At 39.0% G+C, this 18,389-nt stretch overlaps 1 long non-coding RNA gene across 1 annotated transcript; it reads right to left on the bottom strand.

Moving 5' to 3' along the window:
* Positions 1 to 4,437: 4,437 nt before the first annotated feature.
* On the bottom strand, positions 4,438 to 11,991 carry LOC118800453. Its single transcript, XR_005006237.1, has 3 exons — positions 11,861 to 11,991; positions 11,583 to 11,665; positions 4,438 to 4,743 (listed from the first exon to the last, which is right to left on the bottom strand). It is a non-coding gene; the product is annotated as an uncharacterized LOC118800453 (long non-coding RNA).
* Positions 11,992 to 18,389: the final 6,398 nt, after the last annotated feature.

Here is an 18,389-nt window from a genome sequence, read left to right as displayed (position 1 = left end):
CGCTAAAGAAAACGGGTAGAATAGCTGTAACATGTGCTGCGTGGACATCCACTGACACTGGATCTTATTTCACCGTAACTGCGCATTTTATCGCAGATCAGTAGCAGCAGCTTCTCGTGCTCCAAGCAAGAGCACTGAATGAGAGCCTTCGAGTTCACTTGCCACATCACTTCCATTTGTTTTATTAAAAAAGATATTGGATATTTCATATTGGATATAAAGATATTTCAAGTCATGAGGAAAAAAAAACAAAAGCGAACAAATTAAACCATACACATTAAAATATGTTGTGTGCTGCAGTCAGTCAGACACATTGGGTCAGATTTCACATTAACTTTACGTCATACGTATTTACATATTTAGATTCAATGCTTGAAGATTAGATCGCAAATGAAAAAAACAATATTACTGTAATGAATTGTCTGGCTTGGCAGATGAGGATATGGGGTACAAGTGTGAGGGTTTATTCAAGTTCTTACATGGAACATCCAAATAACATGCAGGCAGGTAAAGCCTACGGGGTTCCATGACATCACATACATGAAAACTCTAAGAACTGAGATAAACAAAGACAGACTAAGAAAACCAGAAAACACTAACACTAGAACAAAAACAAAGAAAACATGAGCAGAAAAAACACCATGAAAGTGAATATGAACACAGACATCCATGTTGAACAATGCTGGCTGGGAAACAAAGAGGTATGTATACCAGCACAGAAGACAGGGAACACCTGAGGACACTCAATGAAGGCGGGGCTAGAAACGAGGAACAAGAAGGGGCTGAAGACAGGGCAGGACAGGGGAGGAGAAAACACCAAAACAACAACAAAAGCACATGGCTGACAAAAACAAAAGCACAAAGAACAAGAAAACAAACTAGACAGAGGCAGCAAACCAACAAAGGGGTAGACACACCAGGAAATCCCTGACAATTATACTGATGAAGATATGATGACAATAGTAGATCATTCACTTACATTCTCAGCAGACACATCCTTCACCACGTTTTGACTGACTTCTCTTTGAAAACCCTTTCAATGTGCCTGCAATTAGCAGATTCATTCGCTTGGGGAAGGTGTCCAAAGCACGAACCACGTTACATAGTGTTCTTCTGCACGTTACACATTTCCACCAGAGAGGTCTCCAAATTTGACACATTAGTGTTCTGAAAACGGTATTCTTTTGTAAAAGTGTACTAACGGAGGCTGTGTTAGGCCGGTGTGAGAAGAGGTGAGGTGTGGTTTGGTGTGGTATGGAGAGCAGCTGTAGAGGGGCCTGGCCTCAGGGAGGGCTGCAGTCATTCCTCAACTCCCTTCGAGACACATTCAGCCATCACGCCCCGTGACAAAATAAACAACACTGGTGATGATTGGAGCATGGCCAGGTTTTAGGGGGTTTTGGGGGGAGGGAGAGAAAGAATAAATAAATCTTCCTCCATCAGGCCCAGTCATCCTGCCCAGAAGCTATTAGCGCTCCGAGAGCTGTACACCCTCCTGGCCCGCCTCGCACAGCGCACTGGCAAATTAAATTTCTGTCTCAAATGGAGCAGCCATGGCCCTCTGACCCATCACACTGTATGAGGATAGGAGAGGGAGGTTCTACTGAAGCCTGGTGTATACTTGTCCTTTCGGCACACACAGTATGTGCTGCTATATAATGACTTCCATATTTATCCCGTGGGTGCAGGCCAGTCGCTGCAACCCAGCATCCACACTCTCTCCAAGCGCAGAAGAGAGCTATTAAGGACTTGTCAAGTGTGTCACATCTGTCTGTGAATCTGGGGAGTGCAAGTAGGAAGATAATTCAGTGGGGGATGGATCTTAGTCATACTCGGAGCTTATGGCTTTACAGTTATTTTGCCACACAAGTGCAGATAAAATTAGCGTTGTTAGACAAATAAAAGCATAAATAAAACAGTTTACAAAAGACCAAATGACTTATAATATTATAGGCCCTATTCGTGGTTTTCAAGACACATATCACATACATACCTACAAATGACCTGAAGCCATTTTGTGTTAGTTTTATTCTGAGTAAAGAAATGTTGTTCTAGATATGCTTAGAACAAATGAGGCATGACAAACCATAGTGATGTCAGACCATATCCTCAACCAATACATCAGAGATCACCAACCCTGCTCCCTGAGAACTACCTTCCTGCAGCTGCAACACTAGTTTACCCCACTTGATCCAATAATTATTTACCTTTATTAGTCGAATGAGGTGTGTTAGATTTGGGATGGGGATAAAATGTTCATGGAGGTAGATCTCCAGGAGCAGGCTTGGTGACTACCCCAATATATTATATGTTTTTCAATGTTTTGGCTCTGTAACTCCGGCATACTGGACTGCAGGAACGCATAAAGATATCAGAATCTTTGCGGCATTGGCAGATATTTGCATTAAAAAAATATATCAGCATCAGATAGATGATATTTGTATCTATACAACATTCAGAAGCATTTAAAAATGTAATTGTAGAAAGTACCTCCTGTAAGACAAAACCATTTGTTCACTTTTAAGTTGTTCTTTTAAGCTCCATCTTAAATTGGTTCCTCCCTAAACCAGAGATCAGTGGAGTGAACATACACCTGCGGTTTTGGACTTCCAGTGATTCATCTGTGCTATAACAATACCACAAAGGCTTTACATTAAGGGCTTTCAGGCATGCTTTAAGACTGGGAGCTGATATCTGAGAAGGATTTTGCACAGCATTCTAGGGTTCTGGAGGTGACGATTAACAAGAAAACAACATTCAGTCTTCCGTACCATAGGCCAACAATTTACTTACAGTTTGGAAAGTATTTCTTAAATCGCTTCATTTTTCAAAAACTAAAGCTACACGAATGTCAGCTGCCCATGCCACAGATGGAATCAACACTACTCGAACAGCTAAGACCACCAACAAGACAAGATGAGGATGGGGAAAAAAAGACTGATGCACACTGCCCTACGAGGAAATCTGCACTAGCTCAAGGTAAAGAGAAAAGCGGATCATATGCCAAATTCTTGCAGTATATAAAACGTTCCCTTCTTCATCCTGCTCCATTGACCGGAAGGAGAACTGTTATCCTTAACCTATAATTTGTCTACTTCAGCAACAGGAGAAAGGAATAATAAACATGCATGTGCACTTTGCAATTATGACACATTTGCTCTAAATTGCCTATAATTGTCAGCCAGTATGGTACAGACCTAAACACACTGCTGTGTTTTTGTAAACCAGGTCTTTTGGTTTACACACAGATGTGAATTTTACAGCTGTGTAGTAATCAGCTGCCACAAGAGATTAACAGTGCTGATAAATCACTGAAAAAACTGCATAGGTTTGAAAAGACAATGCTAATGCTAACTAATGTTTCTCTAGCTCATCTCATCTACGTTTTATATATTTATGTTGTAATCCATACAAGCAAACACATCACATTATCACAACTGAAGGCACTGCATTATGCTGACACAAAAGGTTGTCAGTTGGGCTCTCACCATGAACACCATGAAGTCGCCTCATGGGGAGCACAAAGAAAAATGAGGGAACCACTAAGTTTCAAGGTAATTAAATTAAACCATTGAAATGTGGGCTGCGAAAAACAGGCCAAGCTATGTGGTAAATGAGGGTGTACAGAAGAGGCCTATGCAGCACTGCATTGACCGTTAATGGAGGAATGGGCTTGTATTAAGATGAAAGGGGTGACTGAGCAATGCCTCATTTGGCTGGTCCCTCAGGAGGGCATGGAATGCCACAGTGGGCATCTCACATTTATCCAACATCAGCAGCTGCGCGCCCTCCCCGCACCTCTCCTCCACCTCTTCTCCCCTTCTTCTCCCCTCCCCGCTGGGGCATTCAGCAGATTTTAATTTCACTTCTGGCTTCAGTGCTGCAGCCTGGGCTCCAGCCACACAAAGGCCAGGGTTTCAAGTTGAACGTGAGAACCACCTCATCTCCTGACCCCCATCTCCATATGAATAGCCATGAAAAAACGATGGAACGGAAGGAGGGATGGGCGCAAATGAGAGAATGATAGAACACGAAGCAAAGCGTGCCTGCCACCTACTTCTAATCTCAGACAGGATTTCCCACTTCTGATTGAAATTTGTTCAGCCTTTTTAAAAAGGAAATAAGCTGGGGAATTATTCATAGAGAGACAATATTGTTGTGTTTGAAGTTTAGCTGCATTCAAGTCCTCAGTGCATTTTAATTGAACAATGCTTACAACTTTAATTCCTTTGTCACGGTCCAGCTAACTGACAATATCAAAGTTTCAAACAAGATTTTGGAACAAAACAGCAAAATATAGAGACATAAATAAACTTAGTAACAGTATTCCAAACTGATGAAAAGCCTTCTTTCAAGAGCAACTTCAAGCACAATTTCCCAAATACCTGAACTTGGTCTCACTTGATGGCTATATGACAGTTGAAAATCATCTTCAGGAGAAAACAGTCAATTGGACGTGGGCTCTAGCCACGGTAGTGCTCAGTTCTCCAAATGTGTTTCAGTCTGATGCCTGTATCAGATCATTTATTGCCCGACTCACCGGCTAATCTACAGGCAGCCCCCCAGATTGACCCCATTCATCAGGGTTCGATGTGCAGGGCCGGCTGGCCTGTTGATGGGAACTGGGGGGAGTGCGGGGTTTGGTTGGGGTTGGGGTAGAGAAATGAATACAGTTGCACTGACCTGACTCCTCTCTCTCTCGGCGCAGTCAAAAGGGCCTCTGATCACGCCGCTCAGCTCCAGCTGTGCACAGAGGGATAGTGCTTGTCATTAATTCAGAACATGAGAAACAGTACATGTAACAAATTGACCTGGCAGCAACATGAAAACTGGAATAGTGTAAAAAAAGGGGAAAAAAAGATAATTTTGTAGCATGTTGGATAAACTGTACTTGTTCATAATCAGCTACATTAGTTCATTAGAACATTTGGTACGACTTTACTTGAACACATAGCGTTGACATAAGCCATAAACATGTCATGAAAGACGTCATATGCCATCATGACAGATCATGTTCAGTAATAACAGGGTCACGTTTTCATTACCGCTGACTGCCATCACGTTATGTGTGAGGTCATGACAGTTAACTAAAGGACACTTAGCAAAAATTAGCATGTAACATAAACTGTCAAACATTCTGACAAATGTCAATAACCAGTAATGGTAACATGACACTGTTATATTACTAACAAAACCTGTCATTACATCATATGACAGCATGTAACGACTGACTTTACATGTTTATGGTACGGTTATGTTACTGTTTCGTAGTAGGGTTCAAGTAGTGTTACCAACTTACAGTTACAAACCTACAGTAGGTCATATTCAATAATAAATAATGCGGGTAATATCCACACTGATGGTTCAAAAGCTATGCTGCACTTTCCGGTATGATGAGTGTACATTCTGGTAATGGCAACCACGACTCTTCCAGGCAAACAGGTCTATGACCACAGAAGAAAATAAAAAGTGGAGATATATGGTATGATTTTTATCACTGTTAGTCTGTTAGGACATAGCACAAAAAGCTGCATCAATCTCCACTCCGTCAGGCCATTATTGTGCTCTCCTGCTATTACCCTCTCCTTCTTCTCCTCCAGCTTGTCAGGCCAGAATTACAGCTGGTTTCACTCCCTTATACTACAGTGATGAATGGCTGATGTTATCAGTGGCTCAGAGAGAAGAGAATGGCCCTTACAGGCAGAGGACATCACTGTGACGGACCAAAACAAGCTTATGTGATTGTATATGTCTTTCGTAATCACTTAGAAAATGGTCATCTGTGACACTGCCATGGAGGAGCACTACATGTGAAGGAAAACTACAGACCATAATTTAAGGATCCTCCTTTCTGTCCCCGTTCCTTTATCTCTCTCTCTCTCTCTCTCTCTGCAGTACACTGGGGAGGCAGCACTGTGAGATGAGAGTGTGGCTCAGAGCATCCACCTCCACCATTATTGCCCTGCACAGCTTTTATCATTGCCATAAATCTCCTCCTCCAGCAGTGTTACCCCATAAAGAGGCAACCTGCGAATATCAGAAGCTCTCTCCACCCCACAGAGAGACGTCGAGGACGGCCACAGGCGCTATTACACAGACTAATAGCAATTCCGCCCATATGTCTGAGCTAAAGCCTGGTGGGAACCCGAGTCGGCAATGATTACTGCGGCACCCATCAAATTTAACCGGTCATCAAGATATAATTGAAAGGCAACTAACTGCCTGCTGAGTGCATTCTGTTGAAAAGGCATTCAGACACCAGCAAGGTGAAACTTAATTAGACGTAATGTGTTCAAAGGCGCTACTCTAAACATAAGATGAGCGAAGGCTTAAGCACTTCACTTTGCTAAGTAAATGCACCCTGCCTATAGGTGCTGTGTAGAGTGAATCTGGCCTCATCAACTGGTCAAAGAGAAGGAAGACTTCTAATTAGGTTTCACTTTTAAGCTTTTCAGTGGAACATCACTACCTTTTCAACAGACTGTTCAGTAAGATTTTAATTAAAGAGGAGCAAAAAGGGAAAGAATGAATATTAGTAGAATTTAAAAACAACTTGGTCGGTCCAGTTTCTACACCAGCTAAAGAAAATACAGGTGCTGTTAATGTACAAAAGTTTAGCGGCCACAGTGAAACCTAAAATACCAGAAACGCATGTTTTCTCTCACAGCGTAACATCTTAACCTGTACAACAGCAAGACCACAACACTATATGGCTCATTAACCGATGAAAGATGTGAAGGAGCAAGACGACAGGTAATTACTCTTCACTTTTCACTGGATTTTCACTACTTTTCAACACACTGTTCAGTTAGGTGAATGTCAAAGAAAGTTCAATAGATTTTAATTGAACACTAACAAAAAGGAAAAATATTACCACTTGTAGAGTCAGAAAAAATCCAGTAGTCATTCAATCAATTTGTAAAGCAATAGATGAGAATCCAGACACGATTACAGTGCAAAAGCTTAAGGAGCAGAGTGACATCTAAAGCACCCCAAGGGCACGTTTTCTTTCATAGTTTCTTCACTTGGCCCCATAGGAGATGAGCATATGGGCATGATAAAGAACACCTGAAGGCAAGAAATTACATAGTATATAATAACAAACATTTTTTAACAGACACAAGATTAGGCAACATAGGTGATCTTTGAAAATAGTGAAAACGGCTGAATTTCTTCAAGATCACAGCAGTCACACAGCAGCTTCTTGTCTCACAAGTATGAGTGTGTTAAGCTTCATTAGCAAAATGGAAACCTCCATACAGCAAGACTAAGAGGAGTCAGATAACACATCTGCCCTACACACAGAAGACTGGGGCTTGATTCCCGTTCAGTCAGGAATATAAGCAAGACTCCCAACACTTATGTACTCTGTTAAGCCTTTGGATAAGAGTTTCTTCTAGATAAGAGAGAAAGAAAGGATGAAGAACAACCTCCAACAGCAGTCCTTGCAGTATAAAAGGACTGTAAATCATTCTTCTTTGTTTTCATTTAAAGGAAACAAAACAGCGGAAAACACACTTGGATTATTTCAAGGAAGATTTTTTCATTTTGTCCTTACAGTAGTAAACATTTTGAACGTAGCTAGCAATGGTTTGTTTTAATTCTCTCAGTGCATTCGAAAAAGGTTAATTAGCCCAAATTATGGTTCTTCCATAGAACTCTTTTACAGAGAGAGTGCATGAATAGATGAGATACATATCATTTATCACCAGAAAGCTGAAAAATGTTGCGATATAAATTTACACACATTTCACCCAGCCCTGGCATTACGTATCTGTTAATCGCTGAAAAGCATTTGACCCCCCAGCACTTTGAACATGAATAGAACAATAACAGAACTTCCATGTTACGCTCATTTTTTATCGATTCTATGCTTAGCCTTCAAATCAATCATCGGGACAGGTGGAAGCGACGAGGGAACAAAGAGGTAAAAACTAATATTGCTTTCCAGTTTAAGCACATCATTCTGCTAGTGTGAGAAAGGAAGCTCCTTGCGGGGCCTAATACCAGCCACATTCTTCACTGCCTTCCTACAGGGCTCCGTGCCCTAACATTGTATGCTTTTAGCGTCAGGCTAACAACAACTGAACTCGGTCACCTCATATTCAAAACACGGGGCTGATGTCAGTGAGATAACCGTGTGTAAGCAGTGACGCTGGTCTGCTAGACCAAACAAAAGGCCTGACCCACTTGACATATTTTGCCCAAAATGGAATGAACTGACATCACTGCAACATACTTGGGTCAATACAGCATCCCCAGGGTGAACTAATGATCATGTCTTAAACTCATTGCAGCCTGAAGACTTCCCTGTACCACTTACACCATGAAATAGTGTGTTCTTCTCAAGAAATCGTAAACAAAATATTAGGGAACCTTTTCTGAAAATATAGGCATTTGGTTAAACTAGCATCAGACCTTCACAGTGTGTGGGTAAGCTAGTGTTTCAATGTCCAGACAGGAGACTGCAAAAGTCAACTGAACTGAACTTTGTAGAAGCCACTGAATGTGTCCCAATAAACAAGAAAAACAAAAATTTTTACTGACAATCTATGCAATAAATAAATATAAGAAACAACTACAAAATACTTATTTTATTTTAAATAAATCCACTTGCTATTGTTCAAACACAGTTGTCAGCCTTGTCTCCAGGGTTGGACCAAAAACTTTGAAAAAGTAGTGATGGCTGAATACTGAATATACTGTCCTAAATGTACTCAGTAATGTATTCCATTACAATACATGAGAAAGTAACATACTCAGAATAGAATCTGGAATACACTTAGAATATATACTGATAAGACAGACGGGAAAACTAGGTAATTTCTACCTAGTTCACTATTCCTCATTGTTACTATTTGGCAGTTTTCTTCATCTGATTCCTTTGTTAATATGTTTCATGAAAAAGCTGCTTATCATTTAAATTAAGTTCTGAAATTCTTGAATTTTCTTTTCTCTGTCATCACCTGCTTAAGTCCACAGCTGCTCCCACAATCCCTCAATCAGAGGTCCAGTACAACACAGATACTAAACTTATCACTCACAAAACATGTCTAATACTGGGGAGATCATTAGTTTGATCCTCCCCTTAAAGGGGTTTACTAACACTGAGATTAATAACTGTCTCAGCACAATGATTTATCAGTCTACTCAAGCTTTAGTAGGAACTTCAGTGTTTGCAAAAAAGCTGTTAACTGAGGTCCTCTTTAGAGTTCATCTAATGGGCATGTTTGCTACAAGTGCAGATTTTAAAATATTTCAACAAACTCTGAGGATGTTTCTTTTGACAATTTCTATTCATTTAGTGGGTAATGACTCAAAGTGTTGTCCTTAAAATGTAAAAGTAACTGTATTCTGAATACTGCCTTTACAAACTGTAACTTGGACGGAATGAAGATACTTCATTTTTGTATTCTGAATACGTATTCCAAATACATCCCAACCCTGCTGTAGGTACTGTCACTGTGAGATCGGTGTAGAGGTACGAGGCTCTAGTTGCATCACTGATCACAGATCTAGTCCTTGATGCTCTTTGTGTTTCCCTCTGGGGAACATGGCAAAAACAAGGAGCTATGAGATTGATGCGTCTATTGCAACCATTGTAGAGAATGCTGCTTTATTCAGAGGAGGCCATAGCAATTATTTGGGAGGCTGAATGCTCCTTGCCCCGGGACACAATGTGAAAATGTGTTTGTCTTTGACACTCTGACAGGGGAGCCCGAGGGAGTTGACAAGTTCATGGCTCTTAGGAAACATGGCCGCATACAGCGTGATGTATGCTCTGTCAATGGGGGGTAAGGACTGTGGTGCAAAGCCAAAAGAAGCTAACCTCACCGAACCCCTCACATCTATTATCTACTCAAGAATGGGCAGAAAATATGCAGGGAGCTTCAATACATTACTGTATTTTCAAAATGCCCCATGCAGCTGGTTAGTGGGGCTCTCTCATGCCTCAGTAGACAGATCCATTAATTTAACACTGAGCTTTTGAATTGGATGATTGTCGCCCAATGGAACTGTAGATAATTTCAACAGCTTTCTCATACCTACCTCAGACATTACCCATCAGGCCATACAGAAGATAGACAGTTTAGCAGCCTTTCAGCAAATCATACTGAGAATGGAATAAAGTTTAAAATGCATCACAGCTATATTCAAACTTTTATCACATCATTTATGGCACAATATGGTGAAACAAAGACAGAAATAGAGACTGTTCATGAGATTTTTCACATCAAGTGCAGACCCTCAGCTGTTTTACTCAGTATAAATACATGAAAGCAGAAGGGAGTGTGAGGTATGTTCGGTATGTTGTAGTGACCAAACAAAAAGCAGTCAAATCGAATTGAAAACAGAGTCCAAACATGTAGTCACTGCTGGAGAGAAAACCAGCCAAACCACACAAACGTTACCAAATTCAAGCACTAGAGTATGATTTACGCTGCACTCCCAGGAATCAAAGTCTTAGCTTAGCATACAATACCATCGCATATAATTCATAACACAGATGTTGGTCCTACATCACCTTCATGACTTTAGAATTCCGCCATATTGTTTCTCAGGTCACCTGAGGTCTCAGTGGTCTTTGAAAGTCAAGGTCTCATTATAGACCCAGTTGACTCAAACATTGAAATAAAAATTAAAAATTAGCCTAAAAAATAAAATTAGCCTGTTGCACAAGTTATCTTAACTGAAGAAATTACAAAACACAGCTTCTAGTTAAAACCTGTACATCACAGCTTTACTGTTTCATTTAATGGAAATGGTAAAAATTGTGTTTTTTTTAACACTTAAATGGCCCTTTCTTCCTCTTTCTTTCTGGTATGATAAAATCCAGTTACAGTACTATATACTATGCAGTTATTGTACTATATATCACTGTTCACTATTTTTCAAATGACAAAAATGCTATACTAAAAATTACTGTTAATTATTTCCTCTGTTCACTGTATCTTCTAATGTATCTTACAATGATGGCCATTATGTTTCAGATGTTTTTTATAAAGTAATATGTCTGATTTCTACTGTCATTAATGTTAATCTTGTTGATATTAATCTTCTCAGATTTGTTTCACTGACAAATTACAAATGGCAGTGTTATGTTGCTAAAATCCAAAAAAGCAATAATTCAATAACAATACAAACGCCAATAATAATAACAATAAGGATAATAATTATAATAATAACGGAACTGTTCTACCACATGCAGAACACAGCGCTTTGGAAATCTGCCTTTTTGTCACACCCACGTGGCCAGACTCAAGTCAAATCTCTATAGCCTTCTTCTTTACATTGCATAAAGCTATTTCTCCTCACTTCCACATCCAAAGGTTATATGTGATCCAGGGCAACAGAACAGCCAGAGTACTTAAGTGAAATACAGAATCCTGTCTCAGTGCAAGTGTTCTCAGCCTCTCCACGTGTCCGCCCACCCCTTTAGACAATTCCAACCTATTAACCCCTCACACCAGCATGTAAAGAGCAGCATAACATCTCTACAAAATTTCACGTGTCTGTTGACAAACTCAAACGAGCAACAAGTGACCTTTTTCCTTTAAGCCCCACTACCCAAAAATACTGACCAAAACTGCAGACTATGGGTTCGCCTTCTTCCTCAAATTTCACACCTTCTGGTCTGAAGTTTCTCTCTCCCGACTCTCAGAGGCTGTGTAAGGGGAAGGAAAAAAAGATCTTCAGATACTTGTTTTGTTTTTCCTCATTTTTGTTCCTTTTTTTAAAAAGATTAATTCACTGTTCATCCCTCCTCCCACAGCAGGATGTAAAAGAGGAGGCATACAGAGAGAGAGCACATGAGAAACAAAAAAAAGGAAAAAGAAAAAGTCTGCAGGAGAAACTTCACCTCCCTCCGGTTCAAAATTAGAGGCTGGGTTTTTGGGGGAGCCGAGCAAGCCTCAGCGAGCATGCTCTGAAGTGAAAGACACACTTTTCATACGCACATGACTTCCTTTTCCAGCCTCTGGGTCCCACCTCTCTTCCGCCCCCCTCCGTCTCTCCGTCCCTCCCTTGCTCCCTCCCTTCAGCCTTCCTCGTGCTTCTCAGTCAAACAGGAGTCAGGAATGTGGCTCAGGCTAAAGTCCAGCCTCTGCACGCCTCAGTCAAGCAGAGAGTGCCCATTCAATCAATAACCATTCAACTGCTTCAGGCAAGCAGTCAACACACCACCACTTCTCTCAGGTGCTCCCATTACATCATATAATCCACTAGGACTTGTTCGCATGTCAACTGGACCCTAAACAAAACAATAGGCACCATGGAGAGCTTAATGTTGCCCTCAATTGTAATGACTGGTGGAATGACTGATGTCTCTTAAATCATTAAAAACAAAAGAGGGAAAAAACATGATAACGCTACATTTTGAGAGTAGATGCAGATGAAAAAGAAACCAACAGACTTCATATCTACTATAAAGTTAAACAGCTCAGTTTCAACATTGAAAACTCAGGTTTCAGTCAGTAATCAAGACATCAACCAATGAATTGCCGCCAATAATGAATCAGCCACCTAACAACACACTGACAACTGAAATTTTAAAAACTAAACACTTCAACAATCAGGGCAGAAATAAGTCACTCTTACATAGGGCACTGTCAAAACTGTTTTAATCTTGGGCTAAAACTGAAGTATTTGCTTCTACGCTATTGCTTAAATTCTATTTATTTGTTTTCTTATTTCTACTTTTTAACTAAACTTATTTAAAATAATACAAGGTAATGAAAAAACATCACTGCTAAAAAATGATTTTCATAGCATTATTTCATAAAAATGTCAATTTGGGGGATCCTGCCCAATCTGGCAACACAAAGAGATTGCTGATGCTGTTTGAGCATGTTGGTGAGGAGCGGTGCAGAGGAGCAGAGGAAACAGCATCTTTTTAAACACAGTCTTAAACATGAAAACAACTTCTGTGGCCAGATCTCATCAGTGAACATGCGAACAATTAAGTTTTCTTTTAAGTGGCTGAAAAACCCTTTCTCTGAAACTTGTCCTAAACTACATTTCCTACTACTCCGGACTGCTAGTCAGCCAGCGCACTCTCACTTGTTCTTGGAAATAAATACAACTGAGAACATGCTAGCTACCAATCTGCTTTGGTTATCTGAACGTCTTTGTCGTTTTCATATTTTATTATTCACATTTATCCAAATTATTGGATATTTATCGCAGCCCTATTTTTTCTTTATTTACAGTTTTCTCTTTTGTTACTTTAGATTTTTACCATTTTTTATGAAAATATGTGTGAAAAAACAATAACAAACAAAGAAATGGCATTCTCCTTTTGAATTATTTTTATTGAAACTGCTGAAATAACTAAAAATGAGAATTATAAGTGAATTTATTTCTAAGTCATTCATTTACTTCCTCACTCATGTGCAGCTGCTATCAGCAGTCAAATATTTTTGTATCACTGAAAGGGAGGAAACTGAAACCCACAACAGTAGCAGCTCAGGGCTGCACAAGTTTTCAGTCAGTTCCAGCGTGGAAGAGTATGGAGCAAAGGACTTCAAAGTACACAAACACAGGGCATATTCAAAGTGGCTGCCTTTGCAGTATGACATCACCTGTTTACCAATATAATGAACAATCAGAGGTTAAAGAAAGGCATAAAAGCAGCAGTGCTGTTCGGCATAAGTAACATTTCAGCTTGTTTCAACATTACAGGTTAATTCTCAGTCAACTAGATAAGCCATGAAACTTTACTGTGATGTAGCCTTTGCTTAAAATATATATATATATATATATATATATATATATATATATATATATATATATTTATAACATAAATTACATACTCCACACTATTCTGCATCTCTAAGTCTCAAATGATTTTATCTGTGTTCTCAGCATACTGAGTCAAGACGTAATTAGTTGCTTATCTAATTAGTTGCTCAAGGAACATAAAGCATAAGATGTTGCCATAATTTCTCCCAACACTCCACTCAGTTAACCACCACTCCCCACGATATTTGCAATAACACATCAATACAAAATCAACCCAATAGTAACTCTGCTATTTATGTATGTTGTGTATGTCCACGCGTGTGTGTGTGTGTCTATGTTACAGCCTGCTCTGCTTTCTGTCCTCAATCTGTGAGCCCCTGTCTGGACTCCTCTGATAAGCGCCTTGTCTTGGCGTAAACGTGGCTCTATTTGCCATTTGACTTATCTTCCAGATGAGACTTCAGCTTGCCAAGTATAGTGTTACAGACACACATGCTCATGTGTGTATACACACTTGCACATCCAAACACAAACACAGACACACATACACAAAAAACACAGTCCTCATATACCTCATATCCCCTTGACTTCTCTACCAAACGCAGCCTGGGTTGACAAAAAACTGCTGGCAAAAAGAACCATTCTACAAATGTGATTAAACGGGCAGATATAAGCTTTTATTGAGTGGACAGCAAAATCTTGCTGAGGATTCCTGAGGGAAGGAACTGGCTCAGTCCAAACTGGGGACAGCAAAGTCCCTCTCTCTCCCAGAGCTGCAACACGCACATTGTGGAGTGCTTAGTGTTCTCCTCTGTGTGCACCGAGGCACTTGCCAGTGGGTATTCTTGCATTGTGGGTAGTCTGAAATAATGCTTTGACAGGCTTCATGCACACTGGAGGAGGCATATAGAGCCTGTCGCTTTCCAGACTGATGGAACTGTCTGACACTAAGGGGAGATCCACTGCATAGGAAAAAGTAAAAACTAAATTAGGAAGAAAAAAAACGTTCAGCTTTGAGGAAGCCTGAAGGTCTCAGGGATGGCCTAGTTTAATAACTCACAGAAAAACACTACTCATAGCAAGAGATCTTGACCAAAACTTATGTACTAATTTCAGAAAGCAGACGTCAGTGTGAAATTCTGAGCAAGACAAGCATTCCCTATGCTAACCAGGAAGCGTGCCGAAGACTAACTATACAGAGCCAATGAATAAAGATGTAGCCGTGTTTTTTTGTTTCTTGTTTTCTTTGGCTGGAATGACACTTTTGTTCGTTTTTGATGCACAATTAATCTAATCTAACGCATCCACATTGTGAGATACTGGGTTGCATATGCTAATTGGTATCACAATACTGGTCTTTGCTATATTATTTCAGAGGGCTGATATATGCAAATAAGCCCTCTAAGCAATCATTAGATCATCAATCATCGTGTGCTGTGAGCACCTCAGATGCTCCAGATGAGTGTTTCTGTGGATGTTTTGATGAATCAAGGCATTTACACTCCCTGATGAATTTATGTGATCTGGGAAACAGTTTTTCCCTTTTGTTTATAATATTGTGCAAACACTTACCATAATCACAATATTCATCCAGTAAAACAAATTAACGGCAGTATAATAAATACTGACCTACGCTACAGTGCTTCAACTAGGTATGCAGCTGTTAGCAATAAAAAAAAAAAAGAGCTAGGCTCTTCCAAGGTACTTACTAGGGATGCACGATGATATCAAAAACATCAGCAGATAAAAACACATTTTAGATTTGACATTTGGATTTCACCTACTGACCCTATATTTTAAACTGACAGTTGATGTACTCTGTAAAAAGAGAATGTTCAGGCAACACTGGGCTACTGCATGTAAATATGTTTTCTATTCATTTTCCTGCATTTGTAAACCTACAGAAACAAACGCTGTATTTCTCTGTGATATTAATCCAGACATGTTTATGTATTGGCAATGGTATCAGCATTGGCAGATATGTACATGAAAAATATCGATTCCGCAGTTCCCGTATTTGGTGCATGCTTCATGGCATCCCCATGACAGACAGCTGAGGGCTCATGTTTACGTACACTTGATTGACACCAAATAACATCTCTGAATAAACAATGAAATGCTATGTTTTGCATACAAGCTCCATATGGCGTTTCTTTTAAAAACCTGAGAAGACAGAATGCAAGTGGACTGAGTTTCACAAAAAACATTTACAGAGGAAAATGTCTTCATAATTCAACCTCTGATATGTAAACAAAGTCATTCAGAGTGGTATGCTGTGAAATGGTGGATTGCAGAATTTTTTTTCCAAAAAACAGTGGTGACGGGAACCAGGGGTCGCAATGTCTAAAACACAAATATAATTAATTTACTATACAAAATGACCAGTGAGCCTACACGTCTTCTGAGGTTTTATGAGTATGGGAAAATATGAAAAACTAAAAAATAATATAAAAATAAGTTCTTTGGAAACCATTTTTCCCCAGAGAACCTGCATGTAGCTCTCCAACCATGAATTAATTTTTAAAAATACATTTCAGTCCAAAGGTTTGTCAAAACCATTACAAAACAATGTCTCAGGCAACACATTCTTAACCTTATTTAATGTAATAGCTTTATGTGAGGCAATCTGTAGAGGCATTAAACGCTTCAAACTTCTAGTTCCTTATATCTGAAAAATTCTGACTTGGTAAGTTTCTCTAGAACAGAGCACTTTACATCAAACCATTTCAAATTTGAGTTTGATTACAATTTAACCATTTTATTGTGCAAATATTTTGAAAAATCAATGTGATTATCCATAAGACTAATTCAAATGTAGGAATAATAACTTCTGGCTTTACTGGTGGTAAGCTTTTCAAGTAATGCTTAATTGACTGGGTGAATATGTTCCACAATTTTTGATTTGTTCATTCCAAATAGATATTCAACCGAATATGCAGAAGTACTGATAAGAAATAATGATAAGTACTGTATAAGTGGAGACTGGCATCAGTCAGTAATGGAACATAACTCTAAAAGATATCATGCACATTTATGGAGTTTCTAGTTTCATATTTTATTTCCAATTTATGTTTCCATTACTACTTCTATTTTTTTTGCATTTGACCATCAGTTTTCATAGGCATCCTCTATTTCAGATGAGGTTATGAAGGCACTCCCACAGCAAACAGCAGAATAAAACACCATTAGGCCCTGAGGCATTACAAAGACATACTAAAGCATTTAAAACCACAAGCAGGGACTGTAAAGCTGTTTACGCTGACCCTGAATTTGTAGTATATAACCAGCATTGATTCTTTAAGATAGATTTGCCAAATACGACTACTGCACCACACAGTCAGCAAAACAAGGACGTTTTTACTATTTACAAACAATAAAAATAAAAAAAGAGCTTTTGGAGCTATAAAATGCTGTTCTTTATGTTACAGACAGTTGCACCGTGAGTTCACAGCTCAGCTTTTAAATTGTCTAGGGAGGCAGATTGCAAGCAATCATGACATCAGTGTTTTAGAGCAACTCAATATCAGAGCTGGAATGCCTAATTATGACCTTTAAGGCCTTTTAATCTATTCTTTTCATCTAATAACATTAATTTCTCAATGATTAAGGTTAAAAAAATCATTTGGTTGAGTCACAAATCACCTTTCTGAGCAAGAAGAACACGCATAGGAATATACTTTATAGTTTAGTCATTGTTACTCTGACTAAACAAATCTACAATAAGCAACAAAAACAAAAGCCCCTAGTGATTTAAAGTCTGTTCTGACTATGCGTGCATGCTCATTCAGAAAATATCACAGTGCATCCAAAAATAAAGACAGCACAGGACTTTTATATATTAACAGCAGACAAAGCTCCAATTTCAGAATAGATACATTTTACCATGACCAACATAGACAAGAACACATTCTTGTCTATGTTGGTCATAGTAAAATGCATCTTGTAGCCGATTTCAACGAGTTAAATGGGAAAAGACAAGGACTCTGAATGTATTGCTAGTGAGACATTAGATAAGACAGGATTAACACATGCAAAGTGTAATATTTGCTGTGCTGTATCTTTTGGAATCACCAATTTTGAAACCAATAATACATGAGCGGACACACGTGTACAATGATTTTAACATAATGCTAATATTCTACAGGTTTTAATTTGCAGGAAGCTGTAGAAATTTTTGACAATGAGCAGAGCTGTAGATGATCCCATAATAACTGAAAAGGCTATACAACACTGAGAAACTTGCAATAAAATTAATATGCAGAACAACTAAATTTCACCGCTCAAATAGCTATTCATGGTAATTTCTTGACAAGATCATCATTTTATCTAATAAAATTTACAAATTTTTATTAAATAAACCTTTGGTTTATATTTTGGTGTTAATTTTCAACATTTCATTCTACACCGTATAAGATATTACTGAATAACCATTAACAATCTGACAAGTGATTCTAAATCTCTGAATGTTAGTGTACATAAAAACATCTACTTCAAGGGATCATTCTGCACCTGCATTAATGACATTCAATAGTTTTTTTATCATTTCATATATTAACTTGCATGTAGATTTGTTGGAAATACCCAAACCTGATCAGTGTGAGCGCAGTAGTGCATGTTGTTGTCTCTGTGGTCTTACAATTCTTTCTGTT

This window comes from Colossoma macropomum, unplaced genomic scaffold (genome assembly GCF_904425465.1).
Source record: "Colossoma macropomum unplaced genomic scaffold, Colossoma_macropomum, whole genome shotgun sequence".
Classification (NCBI taxonomy): Eukaryota; Metazoa; Chordata; class Actinopteri; order Characiformes; family Serrasalmidae; genus Colossoma; species Colossoma macropomum.
Note: the sequence above shows the minus strand (reverse complement) of the source record. Positions and strands in the feature narration are given on the sequence as shown.